Here is a 17599-nt window from a genome sequence, read left to right on the forward strand (position 1 = left end):
TTGGGCTGCTCTTTAGCGGCACTGTCGCCCTCGGGCCGTTTCGACGGTGGAAAGGGCGACTGTTAGTCATCTTGGCGGCGACGGCGTCTTCAGTCCATTTAGTGGCGGAGAAGATGACCGCGGATCATCATAAGGGTACTAGGATGACGTGGTTCCCCCACCGCCTTTGGACTGCTTTTGCAGCGATGTTCGCAATTTGGACCATCTTCACTATCCTGGCCTGCTTGCCCTTTTTGTCTCGGACATATGGACATATATACTTATCATCTTATCTGCCTACCTTCCCCCTCTCCCCTTGGATTTTTGGGACATAACTGGGTATCGGCCACGGTGGGAGAGTGGCTTGACTTTATCCATCTGCGACCCCATGGAGGTGAGAGCTCTATGGGGTTGCCTACCCAGAGGATATCTGGCCCACCTCCAGGAACAGAGTTGCAACCCGTCGTGAGAGGGCGGGGGGTGGCCTGTCTCTGGGGGCACCCAACTGAGTGGCAGTGAAGTTGGGTGGGGACCAAGATACCTGTCTTTATGCTTCGATCCTCCCACTAATTGGGACGCCTTTCCTGGACTTGCTAGACTTATGCGGAAATATACTAGCACGGATTTGTGTGCCCTCAGGGGAGCCCCCCTCTCCTGGGTGCGACCCGCCTCTTTAGACACCTTCAACCTCGATGACGGGCCCGAGTTTTGGGACCCTGAGAGATGGCCGGGCAGGGGCAGGGGCCGTCAATATAAAGTTAACAGAAGGCCCCTGATTACTTTTTTATCTAGATTTTTTATAGGGTTAGGGAGGGGGGTGGGTGATAAGGGTTGTCTGGCCTTGGGGGGTGGCCAATCAACCATGGTTCAGGCCGGACTTGGGTCTGACCACGCGGCGGGAGAACGGGGTGTCGCTGTCTCCGGAGCTCACGAGCGGGTCGTGGGATTACCAATTCCCACGACGGGGAATGGCAGCAGGCGGATAGACAGGGGGCCGTATCGCTACCGGGAGGGCCATCTCCGCTACTTGCAAGCGGTGAGGCGCTCCGACCCTCTGCTTCTTCCCCGAGGTTCCGGGAGCGAGGATGTGCAGCCTCCTGAGCTCCGGCTGGTGTATCTGAATGCCAGGTCCGTGGTTAACAAAGCTCCCCTCGTTAGGGATTTAGTTGAGGGTGAGCATGCGGACCTGGCCTGCATCACGGAGACCTGGTTGGGCCCAGAGGGTGGGGTCCCTTTGGTTGACATCTGCCCACCAGGCTTCCGGGTGCTGCACCGGCCTAGAGCTCAAGGTAGGGGTGGGGGAGTGGCGGTTATCATTAGGGAGACCTTATGTCCGCGGGAGACCACCGTTTCTCAGATAGTCGGGTGTGAGTCTCTCTTTGTGAGATTTGGTTCTGGGGCGCAGTTGGGTTTGCTGCTGACGTACATTTCGCCTAGTCGTACAGCGGCAGCCCTGCCCGAGCTGCTTGATATCCTCTCAGGGTTGGTGGTTGAGTTTCCCAAACTTATAGTTTTGGGAGACTTCAATCTACCATCCCTGGGAGGCTCATCTGAGCTAGCTCGGGAGTTCATGGCTTCCATGACGGCCATGGACCTGACGCAAGTAATTTCTGAACCAACTCATGAGGGAGGCCACACTCTTGACCTGATTTTTTTATCTAGACGGTGGTTGGATGATCTTGGTGGGGGCTCTCCATTTATTATGCCCCTGTCATGGACCGATCATCATCTCCTGCGGATGGTCTTCCGTTTTGCCACCCCCCGCCGTGGGGATACGGAACCAATTAGATGGTACCGCCCCAGACGCTTAATGGATCCTGACAGATTCCAAGCGGCGCTGGGGTCCCCACCTGCCTCCATTGCTCACAGCTCGGCGGATGCCTTAGTGGAAACCTGGGAAAGGGCAGCCACTGAGGCACTTGACCGGGTTGTACCCTTGCGGCCCCTGACCCGGCGCAGATCCCAGCGAGCTCCATGGTTCTCCGCGGAGCTCCGGGAGATGAAGCGTCGGAAACGGGGCCTAGAGAGCTGTTGGAGGTCGAGCCGATCCGAACCCGACCGGTTGCGGTTAAGAACCTATATTAGGTCTTATCTCGCAGCGATGAGGGTGGCGAGGTGTAATTACTTCTCTACCCTCATTGCGTCCGCAGATAATCGCCCGGCCGCCCTGTTTAGGGTGACTCGCTCACTTCTTAATCAGGAGGTGAGGGAGGATCCCTTGCAGGGTCGTGCCGAGGAATTTAGTCAACATCTGTCGGATAAAATCGCTCGGATTCGGACCGGTTTGGACTCCAGCTGGGCAGAGTCAGGCGATCAGGACACGGACGGTCTTGTCAATGTTATCTGGGAAGAGTTTGATTCTGTGACCCCTGATGAAGTGGACAGGATTATGGGGAGGCTGAGCTCCTCCACATGTTTGTTGGACCCGTGCCCTTCCTGGCTGGTTTATGCAGCTAGGGAGAGGACACGAGGCTGGCTCCTGGCGGTTATATCTGCTTCTTTGAGTGAGGGTTATTTCCCCACCGTCTTGAAGGAGGCGGTGGTGAGACCTCTCCTCAAGAAGCCTGCCTTGGACCCAGCTGTATTGAACAACTTTCGTCCGGTCTCCAACCTTCGCTTTCTTGCGAAGGTTGTTGAGAGTGTGGTGGCGCATCAGCTCCCTCTGGTCCTGGATGAAGCGGATTATCTGGACCCGTACCAATCGGGTTTCAGGCCCGGGTACAGCACGGAGACGGCATTGGTCGCTCTGGTGAATGATCTCTGGAGGGCTCGGGACAGGGGATATTCCTCTGTCCTAGTCCTATTAGACCTCTCGGCGGCTTTCGATACCATCGACCATGGTATCTTGCTGCGGCGTCTCAGGGGATTGGGAGTGGGAGGCACGGTTCTTCGGTGGTTCTCCTCCTATCTCCTGGGACGTTCGCAGTCGGTGTTGGCAGGGGGGCAGAGATCGACCCCGAGGTCTCTCGCTTGTGGAGTTCCTCAGGGGTCGGTTCTCTCGCCTCTCCTGTTCAACATCTACATGAAACCGCTGGGTGAGATCCTTCGTGGTTTTGGAGTTGGGTATCATCAATATGCCGATGATACCCAACTTTTCTTTTCGACCCCAAACCACCCCAGTGATGCCCTCGCTGTGATGTCCCGTTGCCTGGAGGCGGTTCGGGTCTGGATGGGGAGGAACAGACTTCAGCTCAACCCTGACAAGACTGAGTGGCTGTGCATTCCGGCATCCCGGGACATTCAAAATGTTCCACCTCTTTCTATGGGGGGTGAGCTCTTACCCCCCGTGGATAGGGCTCGCAACTTGGGAGTCCTCCTAGATTCACGGCTTACCCTAGAAGATCATGTAGTGGCCGTGACTAGGGGGGCTTTTGCCCAGGTTCGCCTGGTGCGCCAGTTGCGGCCCTATCTGGACCGGGATGCCCTGTGCACGGTCACTCATGCGCTCGTGACCTCTCGCCTTGACTACTGTAATGCTCTCTACATGGGGCTTCCCTTGAAGACCACTCGGAGGCTCCAACTGGTACAGAATGCGGCCGCGAGAGTTGTCTTGGGAGTTTCCCGGTACTCCCATGTTACACCTTTGCTCCGCGAGCTGCATTGGTTACCAGTTGTCTTCCGGGTGAGGTTCAAGGTCTTAGTTATGATCTTTAAGTCCCTACATGGCATGGGTCCGGGGTACCTCGGGGACCACCTGCTGCCGGCTTCAACTCCCCTCCGCCCTGTGCGTTCCCACAGAGAGGGCCTCCTCAGGGTGCCTCCGGTCAGGGAATGCCGACTGGCGGCCCCCAGGGGGAGAGCCTTCTCTGTGGGTGCCCCGGCTTTGTGGAACCAACTGCCGGTGGAGCTCCGGACGGCATCGGACCTCCGAACTTTCCGTCGTGGTCTGAAGACCCATTTGTTTGAATTGGCCGGTCTGGCCTGATGGGGGAGTTGGGTTTTAAATTGTCTTTTTAGATTGTATTATTGTTTTTAATTGGGCACTGATTTAATCTTTGTTTTAACTTTTGTATAGTATTGTATTTTTATTTATATGCCCTGTGAACCGCCCTGAGTCCCCAGGGAGAAGGGCGGTATATAAATTAAATAAAACATAAACAAACATAAACAATTACATTTTACATTCATCCATAGTGACCACAGGGGTCCTCGACTTACGACCTTTTGTTTAGCAAGTGTTTGAAGTTACAACGGCGCTGAAAAAAGCGACTTATAAACTGGTCCTCGCATTTACAACGGTCACAGCAGCCACAAAGTCCCATTATCAAAAATTTGGGCACTTGGCAACAGGCCTATATTTTCAACATTTGCAGCATTTGGCGTCACGTAATTCCCCCTTTGCAACATTCCCGACCAGCTTCTAACAGACAAAGTCAACGGGGGGGAGGGGGAGTCAAAATTCACTTAATGACTGTGGGATTCTCTTAACAACCATGGCAAAAAGTCACAAAGTTGGACTTGCTTAACAACTGCCTTGCTTAGCAGTGGAAATTCTGATCCGACTGTGTTCGTAAGTTGAGGACTACACATACGAACAAGGCGTTTCTACTGTTTAACGACAAAGTTATCCTAGTTTTAAAAAACCAAAGCGTAAGTTTTGTTTTTCTTCGAACCTAAAATCCAGAAGCGGCTTCCCAACGAAACTGAACAGGATTTTGTCTTTGTTAAACCAGTTAAACTTTGTTAAACCAGTTAAACTTTGTTAAACTGGGAGAAATAATAAATCTCTCTCCCTTTACACTTATTGGATTTTCTACCCTTGTCACCATCTATAATGACAAAGATCTGCATTATCTTTCAAACTGCTCTAAAGGGAAAAACTTCCAGTTTCAATTTTATCTTCGCTTCAAAAATGTTCGTGCCAAGGACCGGGCGTTAAACACAAAGGCAGGAATTCCCGTTGACCCCGGTTAATGACCTCAGCCTGATCCAGGGGGGAGGTCTGGATGGAAGGAACGCGAAGGAAGGCAGACCTTCGCCCAACGCCCCTTCGCTTCAGTGGGGCAGGGCTGGTGCCTTCCCAGCTGAATGCCCATCCTTCAGCCCATCCTTTCTCCCTCTGGCACTGACGATGTTCCCTAGTTGGGTGATGAAACGTCAGCAAGAAAAAAGCCCAGCTCAGAGAGCACCAAGGAGTCTACAGACATTCTCCTCCTCCTCCTCCTCCTCCTCCTCCTCCTCCTCCTCCTCCTCCTCCTCCTCCTCTCCACAGACCCACCTCCCTCCTAGCACTGATGATGTTCCCTAGTTGGGTGATGAAACGTCAGCAAGAAAAAAGCCCAGCTCAGAGAGCACCAAGGAGTCTACAGACATTCTCCTCCTCCTCCTCCTCCTCCTCCTCCTCCTCCTCCTCCTCCTCCTCCTCCTCCTCCTCTCCACAGACCCACCTCCCTCCTAGCACTGATGATGTTCCCTAGTTGGGTGATGAAACGTCGTCAGCAAGAAAACAGTCCAGCTCAGAGAGCACCAGGACCCCACAGTCCTTCCTCCTCCTCCTCCTCCTCCTCCACCTCCACCTCCTCCTCCTCCTCCTCCTCTCTGCAATCCCCGTTTCCTTCCAGCACTGATGATGTTCCCTAGTTGGGTGATGAAACGTCGGCATGAAAACAACCCAGCTCAGAGAGCACCAAGGACCCCACAGTCATCGTTCTCCTCCTCCTCTGCAAACCCCCCTCCCTACTAGCACTGATGATATTAGACAGTTGGGTCATGAAACGTCTGCAAAGAAAGGCGCAAGCTCAGAGGGCACTGAGGACCGCAGGCTTTACCTGCCTCCTCACACCTTCACTGAGGATGATGCAATGGGAATCTACACATCTGGACGGGCACCTAATTGGGGAAGGATGTTATGGGGCATTCACAGCTGCCTGCTTGCCTGCCCTTGTGAAATAACACCCTCGCAAAACTACAGGAAGCTGTGCTTAGCCCACGTGAGGTTTCTGAGATTGCACTGAGCCTAATCTCACAGCCAAAATGTTTACAATCTCTCTCTCTCTCTCAAATGGACACTGCAAAGAAGTTATGAAGATCCCAGCTAAAAAAAGAAAGATCTGGAAGAAGAAATTTAATATATATATATATATATATATATATATATATATATATATATATATATATATATATATATATATATATATATATATATATATATATATATATATATATATATATATATATAATCTTTTCGATTCTGGAGAACACTTTTGGGAGTGTTACTTATGAGCCTCTTAGTCTTGATCTCCAGTTGATCTTTCTCAACCTGATGCTATAAGATACGTTTAGACTACAGCCCCCATCATGCCCAGCCAATGCACCAGTTTTCTACCCGACCGATCGGGTTACAAACCACTGCCAGTCCATCTGGCGGGCACCTGCTGGAGGAAGGTTGCGCTGAAAAACTGCACAACTTTCTCCAAGTATTTTGCACACACTTCCCTCCAACCTCTTTTCCCAAATATAATTGCTAAAAAAAAAACAGTATTCTAAAATTTAAACCAAACTTAACCCTCAGCCTGGTTTGATGGCCAGGAAATTGAAAAAAAAATTTTTTTCCCCAGGTTAAATGTCTTTGCAATGCCAAGGACATCCAAACAACCGCTGTGCCAGTCTTTACTATCACATTTTTTACACAAACATCCCTACTCTGAGTCTCTGCTCTTAAGAGATTATCCCAAGCATGCAGACTCAACTATTCTCTATACAGGGAGCCAAGTTTTCCTTCACACAATTGTTGCGAGGTTTTACCCCAGGATACGGCGACCGTCATAAACACGAGACGGTTGCCAAGCCTCTCAGTTTCGATCAGGTAACACTGGGGATGCTAAACAATGGCCGTAAGTGTGAGTGCTGTCATAACTTCGGACCGTCGCTAAACGGACTGTTAAGTTGGGGACCCCCTGTATTTGTTTCTATTCTCTGAACATCAAACATGCTCGGTCCTTCCCCCCACCCCTTCCAAAATCTCGTCCGGGGTGCAGATGACACAGACACACACACACACAGACACACACACACCTGTTTGTCGGTTGTTATTGTACTTCTGCAAATTGCTGTGCAGACACACACCTCCCTCGTGGGAGCAGGGAGCGCAGCTGCGACTGCCTCGAGGGTGTCGCTCAAAGACTGAGTTGTGTGTTTTGCTGCAGAGAGTCACAAACGCCCCTTCCAAGTCCTTCCCGGTGGCTTCCCGGGGGTCCTCAACCCTGGGTGCTTTTGGGGGGGAGGGCACGGGATGGAAACATCTCCCCGAAACTCAGCCAGGCCAACTTCTCACTTCTCAAGGGGCAAAACGCTTATTTCTTTATTCGGCTAGTCCTCGACTTACAACAGTTCATTTAGCGACCGATGAGACTCTAGAAAGAGTGCAGAGAAGAGCAACAGAGATGATCAGGGGCTGGAGCCTAAAATATTATAAGGAACGGTTGCTGGAGTTGGGTCTGTCTCCTTTAATGACGAGAAGGACGAGGGGGGACAGGACAGCAGGATGGCAGGATGGCCCCCGACCTGCACTCCTTCCGACGCGATCTAAAAACCTACTTATTTGAACAATCCGGCCTGGTCTGATGGGTTTGGGGTTTGGATTTGATTTTAACATAGCTTTAATTGTATTATTATTATATTATATTGGGCAGAATTATTTAATTTTTTTAACTTTTGTATTTATATTTTGATATTTATTGCCCTGTATACCGCCCTGAGTCCTTCGGGAGAAGGGCGGCATAAAAATTTAATAAATAAATAAATAGCAGCCTTCCAGTATCTCAGGGGCGGCCCCAAAGAAGAGGCAGTCAAGCTATTCCCCAAAGCACCAGAAGGCAGGAGGAGAAGCAACGGATGGAAACGAATCAAGGAGAGAAGCAACCTGGAATTAAGGAGGAATATTCTTAACAGTGAGAACAATTAACCAGTGGAACTCCTTGCCACCAGAAGTTGTGAATGCTCTCCTTTGATGAGTTTCCATCCGTTGCTTCTTGTCCTGCCTCCTTCAGGCGCTTTGGACAACAGCTTGACTCCCTCTTCTCTGGGGCAGCCCCTCAACCCATTTCGGTCCCCTCCAGCCCCTTTTTCTTTTTTTTTCCATCCGGTAAGAATCCGGCGATAATCATCTCCGCTAAATAATTCCGCTTTTTCTGTCTGCCCCATTTAATTCTTGGCAGCCAGCCTCCCAGAGAATTCCCACAGTAAATCGCCTCTGAAAAGAGAGTCAGCCTTTTGCAGACGGAGTTGCATGTCACAAAGCGGGACCCCAATTTCACCGGTTAACTTCTGCCTTCCTTCTTCCTTGAGAAGCTGCTTTTCTAGCTGCGGGGAGAAGCTTCTTAGAGAAAGAAAGAGAGAGAGAGAGAGAGAGAGAGAGAGAGAGAGCTTTTCAAAAATGCAAGCTTCTCTCCTCCACGAGGCCCGTGAGACAAAGCGGTTCTGCACATATGGGCAAGTCCTCGATTTATGGCCACAGCTGGGACTAGGGTTTCCATTGCTAAGCAAGGGGGTTGTTCAGGGCGTTACAGCCAGCGACCTTTTTCGCCCCGGTTGTTAAGCAAATCGCTGCATTTAAGTGAATCACGGGTGAGCGAGGGAAGCGAGGGGTGCCCAATTTTATGACTTTTTTGCCACTGTTAAGTGAATCACTTCGTCATTAAGTGAATCCAGCTTGGCCCCCCCTTGATTTTGCTCATCGGAAGCCGGCTGGGAAGATTGCAAGCGGTGATCACATGACCCGGGATGCTGCAACCGTTGTAAGTACAGGCCGGTGGCCAAGCCCCCGAATTCTGACCCCGTGATCGTGGAGATGCTGCAACGGTCGTAAGTGTGAGGACCGATCATAATTCCCTTTTTTCAGCACCGCTGTAATTCCGAACGGTTGCTACACACATAGTTGTAGGTTGACAACTACCTGTAGCCTGTTCTCACACCACTTGGGGCTTTATTTACAGGTACTCCTTGACTTACGATGCTTTATTTAGTGACCGTTCAAAGTTACGACACCACTGGGAAGAATCACCTAGGAGCGTTTTTCACACTTACGACCATTGCTGCCTCCCCACGGTCACGTGATCAGAATTCGGGTGCTTGGCTGCTGAATCCTATTTCTGACGGTCGCCGTGTCCTGGGGGGGGGTGTCACGTGATCCCCTTTTGCGACCAGCAAAGTCAATGGGGAAGCCAGATTCACTTAACGACCCTAACAACGGTGGCATGAAAAGGCCGTAAAATCGGGCAAAACTCACTGAACAAACGTCTCACTTAGCCGCAGAACTTTTCGGTCGCAAATCGAGGACTATCTGTATGGATTAAAATCTACCAGTAAGTGTTAACCAGCACCTTTAAATTAATGGGGCTTCCACCTGCCATTTGATAACCTTTATTGCAGGGGTCTTCCAGCTTGGCCCTTTGATGATGACTTGTGGACTTCAACTCCCAGAATTCCTCAGCCAGGCACGCTGGCTGAGGAATTCTGGGAATTGAAGTCTACAAGCAGGGGTCTTCCAACTTGGCCCTTTGATGATGACTTGTGGACTTCAACTCCCAGAATTCCTCAGCCAGGCACGCTGGCTGAGGAATTCTGGGAATTGAAGTCTACAAGCAGGGGTCTTCAAACTTGGCTCTTTGATGACTTGTGGACTTCAACTCCCAGAATTCAAGTCATCAAAGGGCCAAGTCTGAAGACCCCTGGCCTACACCCGTACATGTAAGTAGCCTTTGAATGGAGACCTTGGGACATCTCAACTCCCTGCTATAAATATCCCAGGGCCTTGGGATTTTGGGGGGGGGGAACATCCTGGCTGGCAGCCACTCCTACAGCCCTGCAGAGTGCAACATCCAGCTTCTTCTGGGCTGCATGTACAGAAAAAAGCCGCTTTGCTGCTTGCTGCCTTTAAAAAGCCGACCTTTGCTCTTGGCATCCACATGCATTAAGAGAGGGATAGAATCAAGATCGCTAATACCACTTTACAAGGCCTTGGTAAGGCCACACTTGGAATACTGCATCCAGTTTTGGTCACCACGATGTAAAAAAGAGGCTGAGACTCTGGAAAGAGTGCAAAGAAGAGCCACAAAGAGGATTAGGGTACTGGAGGCTAAAACATATAGGAACGGTTGCTGGAATTGGCTATGTCTAGTTTAATGAAGAGAAGGACGAGGGGGGGACAGGATAGCAGCATTCCAGTATCTCAGGGGCTGCCCCAAAGAAGAGGCAGTCAAGCTATTCTCCAAAGCGCCTGAAGAAGGCAGGACAAGAAGCCACGGATGGAAACTAAACAAGGAGAGAAGCAACCTAGAACTAAGGAGGAATTTTCTGAAAGGGGAGCAATGGAACAGGAGTTGCCTTCAGATGTTGTGGGAGCTTCATCCCTGGAAGCTTTCAAGAGACTGGACTGCCATTTGTCAGAAATGGTGTAGGGTCTCCTGCTTCGGTAGGGGGTTGGACTAGATAACCTTCCAATTCCCTTCCAACTCGTGTTATTCTAATTCTAATTAACCAGTGGAACCGCTTGCCACCAGAGGTTGTGGGTGCTCCATCACTGGAGGCTTTTAAGAAGAGATTGGACAGCCACCTGTCTGAAAAGGTCTAGGATCGTCTGCTCGAGCAAGGGGTTGGACTAGATGACCTCCAAGGGCCCTCCCAGCTCTGTTACTCTGTTGTTCTGTTATTCTCTCCTGTTATTTGCTTTATGCGCTGGCTGCATTTGCACAACACACCGAACCCGACTAATGAACTAATCCTCATGCTAGGTTTCCACAAGGCAACGATCCACAAACTAACCAGGCTGTGTTTGCACAGCACACAGACACACAGACACAAAGACACAATTTAGCATGATGGCTAATTGTAGCGTCTCCATTTGCCTGGTTAAATGATCGTAGGAACCCAGCCACGGGAAACTGAATGACGCCACGTTTACTTCTTTGGATGGTTCCTTCCTAATTATTTGGCAAAAAAGAGAGAGAGAGAGAATGCAAAACCAGAGCAGCCATCCCCATCATCCCCAGCCAGCAGGCCCAGGGTGGTAAGCAGTAGGAAGTTGATGCAATTGATAAGAGCAGCCAACATAGGGAAGCAGAACTGGCTGGCATTAAGCTGCCACACAAACTGGGTCTGCCCTGGAGGGGGGGGTAGGAATAGCCAGCTCAAAGGCAGGACTTCATTTCAGCTGTTCACACATAAATACGGTGGTGGAACCGCATAGTAAGAGGCCAGCTCAGACACGAGACCAAAGAAATGAAAGCAGGCTGGTCAGAAAGGGGAACCAGTTAAGGGTGCTGTTATTCGGGGGGGGGGGTGTTCAAGCTTCGTGGTTGGGGGGCAGATCTGGAACTGATTGGGTTAAACTGTGGGGTCCTGGGTGCTCTCTGAGCTGGGTGGTTTCCTTGCAGACGTTTCATGGCCCAACTAGGGAACATCATCAGTGCTAGAAGGGAGGAGGGAGAAGAGGAGGAAGGAAGGAAGGAAGGAAGGAAGGAAGGAAGGAAGGAAGGAAGGAAGGAAGGAAGGAAGGAAGGAAGGAAGGACTGTGGGGTCCTTGGTGCTCTCTGAGCTTGGTGGGTTTCCTTGCAGACGTTTCATGACCCAACTAGGGAACACCATTAGTGCTGGAAGGGAGGGGGGGTCTTCTCCCTGTTTATATACCGTAACTTGCCCTGTCTTCTCCTTGGCAGTTCCTGGATTCGGCTGGGCCACAACCCTTCCTCTCCAGCACCCAACACCCGGATAAGCCAGGATTGACCCCAGACAAATCTGGGATATCCCAATCAATCCTCCCGGCCCACACTTCTTGAGTGGGACTACCCCTTCCATCCCCCCCCAGCGGAAGAGTTATGGGAAGTGTAATCCAGGGGCACCCAGAAGGCGAAAGAGGAGGGAGGGAGGGAGGGGAACCCTAACCTGCTGGACCGGCCTGTCCAACTCTGCCGCTGGGGCTATTCAGCCGTGCTGACGCATTCCCACAGCGAAGAAAGGTCAGGCGCGGAGCAAAGCCGGAGGAGAAAGAGGCTCTATTCTCCGGTCCTCCCATTCTGGCAGGCGGAACAGGCCTCCCATTCTTCCGGCTTCATAAAAGAAGACGCCAACAGGGCCCCCCCAGATCCCCCACCCCACCCTTCAGAGGGGAACGTGGTCCCGAGGTCCTTTGGAAGGGGACCTCGGGAGGAAAAGCTGCTTCCACAATAAGACCCATCAGCCAAAGCCTTCTGGGGCCCAGAGGTGACACCCCCCCCAAGGGACGGAGAGGGAGGGGGGAGTCCCGGCCTTGTCTCCAGAAGTGGTGAACGCTCCAACACTGGGAGTTTGTAAGAAGAGACTGGACAGCCCTTTGTCTGAAATGGTGTGTAGGGTTTCCTGCCTCAGCAGGGGGTTGGACTAGATGACCTCCAAGGTCCCTTCCAACTCTGTTATTCTATTCTATTCTATTCTATTCTATTCTATTCTATACTATACTATACTATACTATACTATACTATACTATACTATACTATACTATACTATACTATACTATACTATACTATACTATCCTGTAATTCTATTCTGTTCTGTTCTATTCTATTCTATTCTATCATTCCATCTTTATTCTATACTATTCTATTCTATTTCCATCTTTATTCTATTCTATTCTATTCTATTCCATTCCATATTCTATTATTCTATTCTATTCTATTCTATTCTATTCTATTCTATTCTATTCTATTCTATTCTATTATATCATTCCATCTTTATTCTATACTATTCTATTCTATTCTATTTCCATCTTTATTCTATTCTATTCTATTCCATTCCATTCCATATTTTCCTATTCTATTCCTATTCTATTCTATTCTATTCTATTCTATTCTATTCTATTCTATTCTATTCTATTCTATTTCTATTTCTATTTCTATTTCTATTCTCCCTCTGTCTCATTTGGCTAGAAGAGAGAAGAAGGCGGGGGGTGGGAGGGTCCTCCAAAGGAAATCCAGCCGAGTCTCAGCATTCGAGGCAAGTCAGCTTCTCAACTTTAGCGACCACAGAGGCACCGGAGAGAGCTTCGCGGGCCGTGCTCGACCAACCGGGGATTGGGGGCCCATCCTTCTCCTGCACAAAGAGCCATTCTTCCCCTGGGGGCTGCAAGGGGGGACATTGGGGGGGCCTTCCTCCTCTTCCCTCCAAAAATTATTTCCCAACAGGCAGGAAGTAAAGCCAGGATCTTTGGCCACTGGAAAGGCTGCACAAATCTGACCAGGGCATCCGGCCTTCAAAAGCCACAACCAACCTCCGGGTGAGTTTCCAGAGGGGTGTGGGGGGGGCACACGGTCACCCCAGTATTCCAGACCCCCCCCCCAGCACATGCAACTAGAGGGGGGCTGCCCTCCCTGTGCAGAGCAGCCTTTTGCGAAGATTTCTTTGACCGGCCTTGAAAAACTTCGTAGCAGATCCAGGCAGTCCCCGACTTACAATGGCCGTGGAGACCAGATTTTATGCCGCTGAGAAATTTGTGCAATGAGTTTGGCCCCACTTTATGACCTTCGTTAAGTGAACCACTGCACTTGTGGAGTGTTTGAGCAAAACCGACTTCCCCCCTTTGACTTTGCTTGTCAGAATGTCGCCAAAGGGGATCAGAGGGACGCTGCAACCGTCTTAAGTAGGAGTCAGTTGCCAAGGTGTCTGAATTTTGATCACAGGACCGCGGGGATGCGGCAACGGTCATATGTGCGGGGGGGAAACGGTCATGTCCATTTTGGGGGTATGTCGTAACTCCCCAACGGTCACGAAGCAAACAGCTGTTCAGGACTGCCTGCACTCAGAAGGGAGATATGGCCATCCTTAACTTACAACCTTTCGTTTAGCGACCACTGGACAGCCATTTGTCCAGAATGGACTAGGGTTAGGGGTCTCCCAACCTTTGCAATTTTACAACTTGTGGACTTCAACTTCCAGAATTCCTCAGCCAGCCTTGCTGGCTGAGGATTTCTGGGAGTTGAAGTCCACAAGTCCTAAAGTCGCAGAGGTTGGAGACTCCTGGTCGTGGCTTGCCTGCTTGTGCACGGGGCTGGCCTAGAAGACCTCCAGGGTCCCTCTCGCCTCCGTCTTTCTGACCGCTCAACTGACACTCACAGGTAGCCCTTGACTTACAAACATTCCTTTAGTGACCATTTGAAGTCCCAGCGGCGCTGCAAAGAGCGACTGACGACCAGTCCTCGCACTTACAACCGCTGCAGCCTCCTGATGGTCGCGGGATCGAAATCCGGTGCTTGGCAACCGGCGGGTCCTTACAACCGCCGCAGCATACCAGGCTCACGTGACCACCCTCCCAGCCAGCTCCCGGCAAGCAAAGCCAGCAGGGGAAGCCCGTCTCGCTTAAGGACCGTGGGGTTCACTTAACGACTGCTGTGATTCACTTCACAACCATGGCAAAAAAAGAAGAAAGAAATTGGGCACAACTCTCAACAGCCCCCTACGCTTAGCAGTGGAAATTCGGGTGGCGACCGTGGCCTTAAATCTAGGACTCAGCCTGGAGTTGTAATCCTCAATTGGGGGTTTGTTGTCAGTCCACAATCTGCACTGCCAGGGTGCCAAGAATGAAGAAATCCACAAGCCACAACATGGATCCCGAGATCAAGGGAGAGAGCTCAGCGAGAATCCAGAAAACTTCAGTGGAAAATCTGAACTTTGGACGGTTCCCCGCCTGGGGGCGGAGAGGAAGACGACAACCAAAGTGTGGCCTGTTGTGAGAATCCCCGGTTAGTCATGTTTCTGCACCACCCAACTCCAGAGCGACTCTGGGCAGCTTCTCAAGCGTGAAACACAATCAAACCGCCGAGTTGATTCTTACCACCAAAGGACCGGACTGGATCTTCCAGTTCTACAGGCTGGTTTATCTGCTCCAGAAGGGGCACCCAGAGAGCCTCCATCTTGTGCCCCCGCCCCCCACCATCACCGGCAAGAAGGGTTGCTAACCTTTCTGATTGCAAAAATGCTTCCGAAGTGGCAGGGTCTGCGCTAGGGACACCCCACACACGCACACCGTGCGCCCTAGAAGTGGGAATGGAGGAAGAGCAGGCACCAAGAAATTGCGGCACGAGGGACGGTGCCAAATTATCACCAAAGGTCGCCAAAATTTCTCCAAGGATGCTGCCCGAGCACCGCCCCAGCCAGCTCAGGGAACCAACCAATTTTTTTTTTCCTAACCAAAGACAATTCAGGCGGTCCTTGAGTTATGAACACGACGGAGCCCAAACTTGCTTGCGCTGAGCGAGAAAGCGGCTAAGTGAATTTTGCCCGATTGGGCTACTTTCTTAAGGGATTTGCTGCACTTGCTAAGGTAGTGAAGGGAATCTGGTTTCCCCCGTCGACTTTGCTGGTCAGAAGGTGGCCAAAGGGGACCGCGTGACCCCCACCCCCACCCAACTCAGGGCAGCGGTCCTAAGTATGAGCCTGTTCCCAAGCTTCGGAATTTTGATCGCGTGACCGCAGGGATGCTGCAGCGGTCGTAAGTGTGAAACGCGGACGTAAGTCACTTTTTCCAGGGCTGTTGTAACTTTGAGCGGTCACTAAACGAACGGTCGTATGTCAAGAGCTACCTGTAGTTCTACCTCAGGGTTGAGCAAACCCCTGTCCCTTGTAGCACTGATGGTGTTACTTAGTTGGGTCACAAAACGTCTGCAAGAAAACAAGCCAGTTCAGAGAGCACCAAGGACCCCACAGTCCTTTTTCTCCTTCCTCTTCCTCCTCCTCCTCCTCCTCCTCCCCTTCCTCCCTCTTATCTTCCTCCTCCTCCCCTTCCTCCTCCCTTCTAGCACTGATGGTGTTCCCTAGTTGGGTCATGAACTCTGCAAGAAAACAGCCAAGCTCACAGAGCACCAAGGACCCCACAGTCCTCCTCCTCCTCCTCCTCCTCCTCCTCCTCCTCCTCCTCCTCCTCCTCCTCCTCTCCACAACCCCCTGATGATGTTACCTAGTTGGGTCATGAAACGTCTGCAAGAAAACCACCAACTCAGATCTTTTCCAGCTCAAATCAGCGGGAGATCCAACCGCTTTCTCAATCCTTCAAGAAGCTCGGATCACAGTGGCGCCAGATGCCACATCTGCACACACACACACCCAGAGAAAGCCCACCTACCACCTTTCCGATCCCCCCCCCACCGTTACTTTCCGCCCAGGCGTCCTTCCAGAGCAGGCTGGACTACATTTCCCATCGCTGCTTGGGGAAGTTGCAGCCTGGAGAGAGGAAGAAGTTTGAAGAAGTTCAGGGGTCACCCTTAAGACTCTGGGGGGGGGGGCAAAGACCCAGCTGTCCAGGTAAGAGGAACAGCAGGAGGGAAGGAAGGGGGGGCGCTAAGATCTGGGACCCCCCACCCACCCACCCAAGCCCTTGAAACCTGTGCATGCGCAAACCCATATTTTTTTATTTATTTTTTTTCAACTGGAGGGGTTGCAGAGGTGTTAAGCCGGCAGGCGGGAAATACCTTTGGGGGGGTGGGGGGGGTTTGTACAGCCTGCAAGGCTGAGAAAGGGGCTGGGGGCTTCCTCCACCGACCGGCTCTGGCGGCGTCTGGAGGTGCCAACCCAGGTCCAAAGCGGGGTGCGGGAGAGATGGGGGGGCAGATCCCGGCGGCCCCCCTCTCGTCGCACCCTGCGCCCCCCCCTCTCCTCCCCTCCCCGTCACCTGGCCAAGCCCCAGCTCCGGAGGGCGCCAACTGGCCGATGCTGCTGCGGCCGGACATGGGCAACCTGGCGCCCTCCGGAGTCGGGGCTTGGCCAGGCGTTGGGGGCGCGCAGGGGGGGGGGCGAAGCCCCCTCCTCCTCCCAGGAGAGGCGCTCCGCAGGCGGAGACTCGACAGGTGAAGCCTCCGGGTGCGGGCGGGGGAAAGGGGGAACCCCCGTGCCCCCCTTCCCGCCACTTACTTCCCTCCGGGGGCTTGGGGGGGTCCCAGCGCAGCCACCCCCGCGGGGCTTCGGCGCGTGTCGGCGGCGGCGGCGGCGTCTCCCGGCCGGGCGGAGGGAGGAAGGGAGGAGCGGGTCGCGCCGCCCCCGACGCCTCCCGCGGGCAGCCCCGGCCAGCCCGCCCCGAGCTCCGCCTTCGTCCGCCCCCCCGTCCCGGGGGGCTCCGTCGGTTGCGCTCCGCCGGCGCCGGGCTCTCTCGCTCTCTGCCGTCCCGGCGGGGGAGCATGGGTTTTGCCCTCCCTGCCCCTTTCGGGGCTGCCCGCTCCCGCGCGGCGTTCAGACGAGCGGGCTGGAGAGGACGCGGAAGCCGGCTTTGGGCGCCCCGTAGCCTTCGGGGAAGCCGCTTCCCACGGCTGCCGAACGACTCCGGGTGGTTCTGCTGGCGCCGGAGTACAGCCACGAACGTCCGAGCTTCTCGATCGCAGCCACTTGGGGACTTCGACTCCCAGAATTCCCCCGGCCCGCATGCTCCTTTAAGATGGGGCGGGGGTGGGGGTGGCTTCAACTCCCAGAATTCCCGAGTCAGCACGCTCCTTTAAGATGGGGGGCTTCAGCTCCCAGAATTCCCCAGCCAGCATGCCTCTTTGAGGTGGGAGGACTTCAACTCCCAGAATTCCCCAGCCCGCATGCTCCTTTAAGATGGGGCGGGGTGGTGGTGGTGGTGGCTTCAACTCCCAGAATTCCCCATCCAGCATGCTTTTTTAAGATG

At 52.5% G+C, this 17599-nt stretch overlaps 1 protein-coding gene across 1 annotated transcript in view; it reads right to left on the reverse strand.

Moving 5' to 3' along the window:
* The window catches only part of LOC310640073 (uncharacterized protein), a 60441-nt gene extending 43526 nt beyond the window's left edge, over positions 1-16915 (reverse strand). Inside the window, exon 1 of the mRNA XM_083362174.1 lies at positions 16852-16915. The gene's annotated coding sequence lies outside the window, so the exon portion shown is untranslated. The remainder of the gene's footprint in view (positions 1-16851) is intronic.
* Between the last annotated feature and the right edge of the window lie 684 nt (positions 16916-17599).

The sequence above is a fragment of the Vipera ursinii genome (assembly GCF_947247035.1).
Source record: "Vipera ursinii genome assembly, chromosome: 4".
NCBI lineage: Eukaryota > Metazoa > Chordata > Lepidosauria > Squamata > Viperidae > Vipera > Vipera ursinii.